Source organism: Gracilinanus agilis, chromosome 6 (assembly GCF_016433145.1).
Source record: "Gracilinanus agilis isolate LMUSP501 chromosome 6, AgileGrace, whole genome shotgun sequence".
Taxonomy (NCBI): domain Eukaryota; kingdom Metazoa; phylum Chordata; class Mammalia; order Didelphimorphia; family Didelphidae; genus Gracilinanus; species Gracilinanus agilis.
Genome location: NC_058135.1, coordinates 131,649,955 through 131,658,923, shown reverse-complemented (window position 1 = coordinate 131,658,923; position 8,969 = coordinate 131,649,955). Strand labels below are relative to the sequence as shown.

The following is an 8,969-nucleotide window of genomic DNA, read 5'->3' as shown; positions in this document are numbered from 1 at the left end:
CCTACAGACAACCTAGCCTGGGGATGTTCAGGTGTGCCTGCCTCCACTGCTTTCCCCAAGAAAACCCACTCAGCCCACCTCTGGGCTGAGGCAGCCATCCCTGCACACTCCCTAGTCCCTGCGCTATCTAGTCTAGTTGCCCTTCTGTTCCCTTCTAGCCAGTTTTCAGTTTCCCTTCTAGCTCGGTTCTCACCCCTTGCCTCGTTCTGGGGTTAGTGAAGGACACGCTCCTAATGACTCGAACTCTCTGTCCCCCGCCAGCTGGATATTGGCACCTGTCAGACAGGTGGCTCCTCCGCCCACTCCCCCTCCTTGATACAGTCGTCCCAGCAAGTGGCAGCTGAGTTGCAGGCAACTTGGGGATTTCTTGCTCCGAATCCGTTTGCCCCAACGGGGAATTTCAGGCTTGACCAGAAGCCTGGGGAAACTTGCCACACCTGAGCCACATGCATGCTAAAGGGGCCGCTCTCAATCCGCTCCCCACTCCCACCGCCCCAGTGGGCGCTACCTCCCAGCCTGGAGCCACTCCGCTCGTGGACATTTTCCTCTTTCACTTTTCTTTTTCGCATTAGGGAGGGTGGTTTCTCTGGAGGCCCGGGGAAGCCCTGGTGACCCGAGAAGGCGTAGGACAGGCTTCCTCAAGCTGCTGTAGGCGCAGAGCCGTGCGCGGCTGCTCTCAAGTTCGCCGCTCCGGCTCCTCGCCACAACCTCGCCGCACCCCAAAACCTGCTTGCAAGCCAGGACCCTATGGCGGTAAGGGAGACCTGTGAGTTTCTGGCTTGGGAGGGGGAAGGTGGAGCGGAGGTGGCTTCGGCTACTTTAAGGTTAGTGTCTTCAGTTATTCCAGGATCTGGGTGTCTGCCAGCTCTACACCCTATCAGGAGGTTACCCGGGCCATGCCCCATGCAGCTTTTTCAGTTTCTTTCCTCTTGTCCCGGAAGTGCCCTAGCTAGACTGTTGGGGCACCCCCAGCCTCTTAATTGACGGAAGCTCCTGCTATTCGGACTTCTAATGCTATTCGGAGCTACTCGAGGACCTTACGGATTCAACATTCTGATTTCTCAGAAGAGAAAAGCGGGATCCAAAACTGTAGTAATTTGCCCAATACTTGGCCAAGTATTACCAAGACATCTGGGGAGTAGCAAAAACTGAGACTGGAACCCTCTATCCAACGGGCCCACCCCCAGATATCTGGCCTTTCCTCAAGGGATTCCTAAGCTCCTTCCCTTGCTGCTCCCCAATTCCCTATGCCCCCAGCCTTTGCCTTCTCTGTCTGCTTCCACTTTCTTGCCTCTTTCCACCACCCCCGTCGCGCCCCCCCCTCCCCCCCTCCCCCCGCCATAGGTCTGTTGCCCACTTCTGTTTAGGTTTAGGATTGGGAAAGGCCCCAGCACTGGCTGGGAGAAACAGCTCTCTGGAAGTTTGGCTAAGAAGGTCCACAGGTGGAAGGGGGAGGGGAGGGGAGCGGAGCACTGGGCCAAAGTCGGGAATTCGCTGGTTTTCTTAGAAATCACGCATGCAAAACTGAGCATCGAGTTTTTGCAGTTGAGAAATCTCTGTCATTACTGAAAGTGTGGAACCGCTGCTTTCTTTTTCTCCTCCTCCGGGGTACGCGTGCGTTGTGTATTTGAGGGGCTCCTGCCTAGTTTATTCTTCCAGGTTAACTGCTCCCCGTATTTTCTGTGATTCAGATACACATTCCTCCAAAAAAGAGCCCTTTACGTGAGCAGGACAGAGCAGTGACCTGAAACTGTATCTATCCCTCTTCCTCCAAGCCTCAGCTGATGGCTCCCCTTCTCCAAGAAGCCTTTCCCAGTTTTTAATCTTAGTGGCTTCCCTCTGTCATTATCTCTAGTTTGTCCATGATCTTCGGTGTGTATTCTGTTGCTACACAGTTATTTGCATTTTGTCTTCCCCACTTCTGCCCAGCCCCTCCTTCTCACCTTCCCAGTTAGACTTGGAGCTCTTTCAGAGCAGGGATTGGCTTGTCTTCTTATTCCTAGCATTTAGCACTGTGCCTGGCACACAGTAGGCAGTTAATAAATTCCAGCCCACCCAATTGGTCACTTAGATCTCTTGCAAGTTTGTCGATCACAAATGAAGTGATTTTAGGAAGTGCCTAACACTTTTGGGGAAGAAATACTGAGGACTGTATTTAGACAGCATCTTTATCCTAAAGTTTGTTCACATCTTTAACCCCGAATGCTGGCATTATTGGTTTAACCCTTGTCCTTGCAGATTTGGAAGGATGTGAGTTGCTCCAGAACACTGAATGTAATGAATTTGTTTTAAGGCATGAAGACCACTTTTCTGTCTCTCTTTCTCCCTGCTTTATACATGGCCCTAATGGGGTTATATTTAGCATGGTGCCTGGCACATAGTAAGCACTTAATACTTGCCAATTGACTGGCTTTAGTATGCACATAAATAAACTCAGTGTTTAAAAAACTTGTCACACAGTTTGATTATGAGATGAAGTGGAAATAGATTGTGAGATAGTTTTAATAGTATGGGAGAGTGATGCTTAACTTGTTACCTGTCAAGTATTTACCACTGAACGTTCCCTTTCCATTCATTTTGCTTGTTTCTGTAGCCATTAAAATTGGAATAATAAAGACACTTATCTGGGCAAGTCACTTGGTTTAATTTGCCTCAGTTTCCTTATCTGCAAAATGAGCTGGAAAAGGAAATGACAAACCACCCCAATATCTTTGCAAAGAAAACTCCAAATGGGGTCACAAAGAGTTGGTCCCCACTAATCAACATAACAATAAATAGATAGCTGCTTTGTAAGGAAGTATTGAAATAAGTCTGCTCAGGAAACATTCGCCTCTAAGTGCTTTTTGTTTTTTTGATTTTTGGTGCAGTGATTCACTGCTAGAATCAGTAGGAAAGAAATTCCTCTACTTATGCAAATCATTGCTTTCTCTGTATCCTTTAGGCTTGGAGCAGGTCCCTTAATACCCATCTTCAAAGCTTGTTCCATTGGGCTCCAGGGCTGGCCTGTGGATAGATTTTAGGATCTCCTTGATCCTGGATGGGGGGAAAATTATCCACTGTTCCCTCCCCCCATCTAAACCTTACACGAAGTTTAGCATTCTGTTCAATTATGAATTCTGAGAAGGGATTAGTCTATAGGATTCACTAGACTCCCAAAGGGGATCATACTCCCCATGAAGCTAAGAACCACCATCATATAAATAGTATGTGTCAGAGGCAGATTTTGAGTCCAAGTCTTCTTGACTTTGGGGCCAGCTGTTTATCCAGTATACTTTATCCACTTCCTTAGAAGCAGAGAGGTGGTCCAGTGGAAAATGTTGCCCTTGGAGTCAGGAGGCGCTGAGTTTAAGTCTTGCCTCAGATTCTTATTAATTGTGTGAACCTGGAAAAGTTACTAAAATTGTCTAAGCCTCAGTTTCCTCATTCATAAAATGGGGACAATAGCCATCTCACGGGGTTGTTGTGAGAATCAAATGATCCATATAAATGCTATGATTCCATTCTGTCTCTGAAAATTATTATTGTTGTAATTTGAAATTCATAGACCTTATATTTCAAATGATAACTAGGAATTTTTTTTTGAAAATTACACAGATTCACATGGTTTCAGAAGTCAGGATATATATGCACATTTGTCTCATGGGGCTCCCGAACTACTAGTGTATAGTTCTAAGGGAAAGATTTAAGTGCAGTTTCACCAAGATCTCAGTGTCCCAGTTAGAGCTCCTCCAGGTCCAAGCAATGAACAAGAAGTGGTCCTTCAGATCTAAGACACAAACAAGAAGAGAGAAGCTGAACTCACTGAACTTTCTTTTAAAGGGGCTTCTTTTGCATGACTTCCTATGCCTTCCTCTTAGTTTACATGTCCAATCACAACAGATGCTTTTCTTAGGACTTCCCAGGAGGCAGTCAGTAAATTCTGATTTGTCACTCACTCTAGCACACATAGGTCACAGACCTCCCAACTTGTGAGTTAAGTGGAGTTGTTTACATTTTTGGTGATTAGATTTGAGAACAGAACACACTGCACATATATAATCTCTCTTAAAATGCTTGCCTTTTCAAGGAGCAGGGAGAATCAGGAGGGAGGGAATTTGAAACTCAAAAAATATTATAAAAAGCAAGATTAAAATTTTCTTACATGTAATTTAGAGAAAAATAAAATAAAAACATTCTTTAAAAATTAGATAATACATGTAAAACCCAGTGGAATTATGCATTGGTTAAGGAGGGGGTTGGGGGGAGAGGAAAAGAACATGAAATATGTAACTATGGGAAAATATTCAAAATAAAAATTAAAAAATAATATGTAATAGGGGAAAGGGGGCACAGCTGGGCAGCTCAGTGGATCGAGAGCCAGGCCTAGAGATGGGAGGTCCTGGGTTCAAATATGGCCTCAGACACTTCCTAGATGTATGTCCCTGGGCAAGTCATTTAATCCCCATTCCCTAGCCCTTACCACTCTTCTGCCTTGGAACAATACACAGTATTGATTCTAAGACAGAAGGTAAGGTTTTAAAAAAAAAAAAAGGTAATGGGGCAACCACCTATCAAGGATACTGGTGACGGTGTTTATGGTTCTAGTAGGATTGAACTAAAATATATTGGACATTCCTTCTTATTCTAAAATTCTTTGTTGATTCTTGACTCATAGAGTTGGGCAAAACTTTAGCCAGCATGTGTTCGAATCTCCTAATTGGGTAATATCTATGTGTAGCCCTATTTGTCCATCGAGTTCTCTTGGTAATGAGTTGGCAGAGGATTACATAGAAAATGAAATGTAAGTGTAGTAACATTTAGTGGTTTTCTGAGATCACTCAGCTACTTAACAGGCAATATTGATACAAGATGTCTGATTATCTGATTCTAAGGGCAATACTCTTTAAAAAATGCCCCACTTCTCATTTTATCTTCTTTATGATCAGGTGGTATGCATCTGTCAGCTGGCAACCTGAGCCACAGTCACCCTAAGTGGTAATCTTAGTTGTTGCCTTTTTTCCTCCTTAGACTGCTTCTGTAACCACTTCTGCTCTGTCTTGCTATTTATAGAGAGCAAAGCAAACTTGAGCCTAATCATTTAGTAGTGAAGGAAATTCTGGAGCGCCTTTGAGAACCTGCTCTTTTGGGATCACCTGAGCTTGAGATGATCTGCTGCTTTATCAGGTTCAATAAACCAGTACTGAGGAGACATCTCTAGTTAAAGGAAACACATAGAATTAGGTCATCTTCCTTAACTTTCAAATACTTTATCTGAATTATGCCTACTCCAGTCTCTGGTGGTTTCATAAAATGTATGGATCCTTTTGAGAAAACTGAAAAAGAATAAATTTTGCCTAATATAAACTTTCTTCTTCATGTATTAGCCATCTGATAAATGATGTTTTTGGAAATTAAAAAAAATATCTATTTTTAAAAAATCCACAGACTCCAGGTATAAAGCCATCATAGATTCTTCATTTCTATGGCTTGATAGTTTTGAGGCTTCCTAAAATACCAAGACTAGTAGGGATGTGACCACAGACTTTTGTTCAACTTTGTACTAGACTCCCCCCCCCCAACCCCTCCCAGGGAATTTTTTTTCTCTTGTTGTCAGCTATAGTTTAGAAGGGAAAATGAGAGGGATTTAGGATCAGCTGTGCAGGGAAAATGGCAGAATATTGTGTTCCAAAAAAATACTGGAGTTAAAAATGGTAGTGAGGATAGGGATAGGGAAGTGATAGAAATATATGGCTGTAAGAATTATACAAGCTTTTTTTTTGAGGTCTTCTCATATGCTAGAATAGTAAACTGAATGCCTGAGTTAATGAGAGTCCCCTTAACCTACTATATCCAGACAACCCCAGACCATACCTCTTGTATTTCATCTAGCCACCCTCCAGGAAATGTGGTAAAAGTACGATAAAAGTTTTCCTTTTTGCCATTACTTTAATCCTTTTTCTGTTTGTTTAAGACTTCTTGTAGTAGTCTCAGGGGAGAAAGAGTTAATTTGGGAATCTGAAATCCTGGATTTCAGACCCTCTGAGCCTTGGTAGTTGTAGAGTGATGAGCAAATCACCTACTTTCTGATCTAGATACTTGAGATAGTACTACTTGTACTATATGTCTCACAGAATTGTGAAGAAAGCATTTTGTAAAGCCTTAAATTCTTATTTTTACATGGCCTATTAGTCATTCTTTCACTGCTAGGCTGTAGTTTGCTTAAATTAGTAGTGGAATTAGGTAAGTTTTGGGTTGTGGATTGGGACCAGGAAATTTTGCAGGTCTATGGCTGTTTCACTGATCCTGGATGCCCAGAAAAATCTCAAGACAAGTTTTTAGAGGAAAGGAAGAGAAGGGAAACAATGAAAAAATGAATAAATAAATAAAATTATAAAACTCCTCTCATGTGCAAAGCAAAGTGCTAGGCATTGGACATAGAGATGGAACAGAGATAGCCCCTGCTCCTGAAGAACTTCCATTAATTTTTTAAAAAAACCCTTAATTTCTATTTTAGTAACAAGTTTAAGACAGAAAGACAAGGATTAAGCAAATGGGATAAAATGACTTGTGCAGGGTCACATAGCTAGGAAGTGTCTGAGGCTAGATTTGAACCTAGGTTCTGTCAACTCCAGGTCTGGTGCTCTATCCACTGTGCTAGGCAACTGCCCTGGAACTTCAATTCTAATAAGAAGTGACAATAAGAATATGTGAATGGTGAGATTTGTTCCAAGATTGCTATTCCTATCACAACAGGTAAAGAGTGAGAGTAGGGAGGTGGCAGTATGTGTGAGTCTGCAAGACAGATAATAAGATGACTCGACAGGTGCTAGTTTCCTGGTGGATGGCTGGATAAGATGTGAGCCATGGTCTGGGGCTGGCTGGATATAGTAGGTCAGGTTAGCTCAGCCTATAATGGTACAGGCAGATGACACCTGGAGATGGGGTCAGACTTGAGGATGCTGGTAATCAGCAGGATTTTGCAACTGATTGCATCTGAGAGCTGAGGAGAGTACAAGAGAGATCCTATGTTTCAGACATGGAAGACCAACAGTAAGAGTGAGGTGGGAAGAAGGAAGAATAGGTTTAGAAAGCTCAGGTGGAGACATGGTTAGTTTGAGGTGCCAGTAGGACAAAGAAGCTGACAAGTCTTCATTTGTCTTAAATTAAGGAAGAGAGAACAAAGAGGAGCAAGGATTTTATTTATCTCATTGTCTTGCTCATATTTCAGCTCAAAGTGCCAAGGCCAATTTTTTATTACCAGAAAAGTCTATGCCAGGCACCTAATTATCTGTGAAGCGTGCCAACCATAACTTTTTTCAGGATTACAAATTGGGTTTTTCCCAAACAAGCACCTGCTATATAAGGTCCCTCCCAACCCTCTCTTCCCTATCTTCTACTCCCCTAATTAAAAAAAAAGTCTATTAATAGAGCATAGATATGATCAAACAGGGAAAAGACTTTCTCAGTTTTCAAATTAGACCTCCATGTTCATGGGAGTTAGAAGTCATCAGGTTTATATTACATCAAATTTTTTTCTGAAATTGCTAAGAAGAGATTATAATTCCTAAGGTTACCCCCTGTAACTACTTTACCCTCACATCAAGGGCTTAAGTCCCTGAGATCAGAGAAACATATTTATATGAAGAATCTTTGGTTTAAGGCAGAATATCTAGGCTTAAGTCCCAACTCTGCCATTTATTAATTGTGTTACCTTAGGCAAGTTAGTTAACAGTTTTGGGTCTTATTTTTCATCAATTAAATGAAGATAAGAATATCCACCTCACTTATTGTGCAAGAAATCCTTGTTATTCTGTATCTTTGTTTCAAGTTTATCAGACATATTGCACATAAACACACATTTAGTATTTTAGGGTTTGCAGAGTTATTTACATACATTATCTCATTTAATCTTCACGTATATGCATGCATGTGATGATCATATATTTCCCAAGACAGGTTACCTCAAACATCTTGGTACAGTTTTAAGCATTAATCAAGTTAAATAGCTTTATGATCTTATGGGGAAAACCAGGGGAGATAACTTAAATAATATATGTGGGTTCAGAGAGGTGAGTAGGAGACAGGAATGACAAACGTGGGACCAAACAAGTTAGGGAGACTGGGTTTAACTGTTAGGGAAAATGTCTGTTGACAGAAGTGACAGGCCTAACTGTCACCCTGCACCATCTAGACAAGGGGCCTGTGGAAACTAGCAAGCAAAAGACAAGATGGCTTGTAAACAAATTTAATTAAGGGAACTATGGTCTAAAGCAGGGGTCAGCAACGTATGGCTCTCGAGCCATATCTGGCTCTTTTGAGGGCTAGATATGGCTCTTTCTGCAAGAGCCATAAAGTCAATTTTTTTCAGGCACTGTTACAGGAGCGGCACTGTGAGCACTGTATGGCTCTCAGGAAATTACATTTTAAAAAATGTGGCGTTTATGGCTCTCACGGCCAAAAAGGTTGCTGACCTCTGGTCTAAAGGATGGGAATAGGGGTTTCTATTCTACCAGTCTATGGGCAAACCACAGGGTCAAGGGAGGGACTTATCTATACTGAACTGAGACCTAAGCAAGACAGGGCCCAAAGAATAGCAGGACTCAAGTGGGAATCCTCACAGCAGAGTCCTGACACACTCCAGCAATGTTGAAGCTCCTCCAGGACCACTTGCTGTACCCTTTCAGGTGGGTAGATTCTGGGAGCTGACCCAGCCCAAGTTAACCTGCAACTCAGGTTGGGATTAATAGTCTCTACCAAAAACCTCCCACAAGTAGATGTCAGTCTTCCTTCAGGATCACAGGGAATCGGGGTACAAACTCCACTTTTTCTGAGGTCTCCCAGGGTCAGTTACAACTTGTCCCAACCACCATGGAGTCCATCTCAGAAAGAGAAGCACAACTTCCTGCTTCCACATTCCATTTAGAATTCTCCAGCCCTTCCTGCTAGGTCTAATTAAGTAATCTTCCTCATAACAATGAGCTCAAAATTGC

The 8,969-nt window shown here is 42.6% G+C and overlaps 1 protein-coding gene across 1 annotated transcript in view; it reads left to right on the top strand.

Moving 5' to 3' along the window:
* Positions 1–681: 681 nt before the first annotated feature.
* The window catches only part of IL15 (interleukin 15), a 180,388-nt gene continuing 172,100 nt past the window's right edge, over positions 682–8,969 (top strand). Inside the window, exon 1 of the mRNA XM_044680656.1 lies at positions 682–753. The gene's annotated coding sequence lies outside the window, so the exon portion shown is untranslated. The remainder of the gene's footprint in view (positions 754–8,969) is intronic.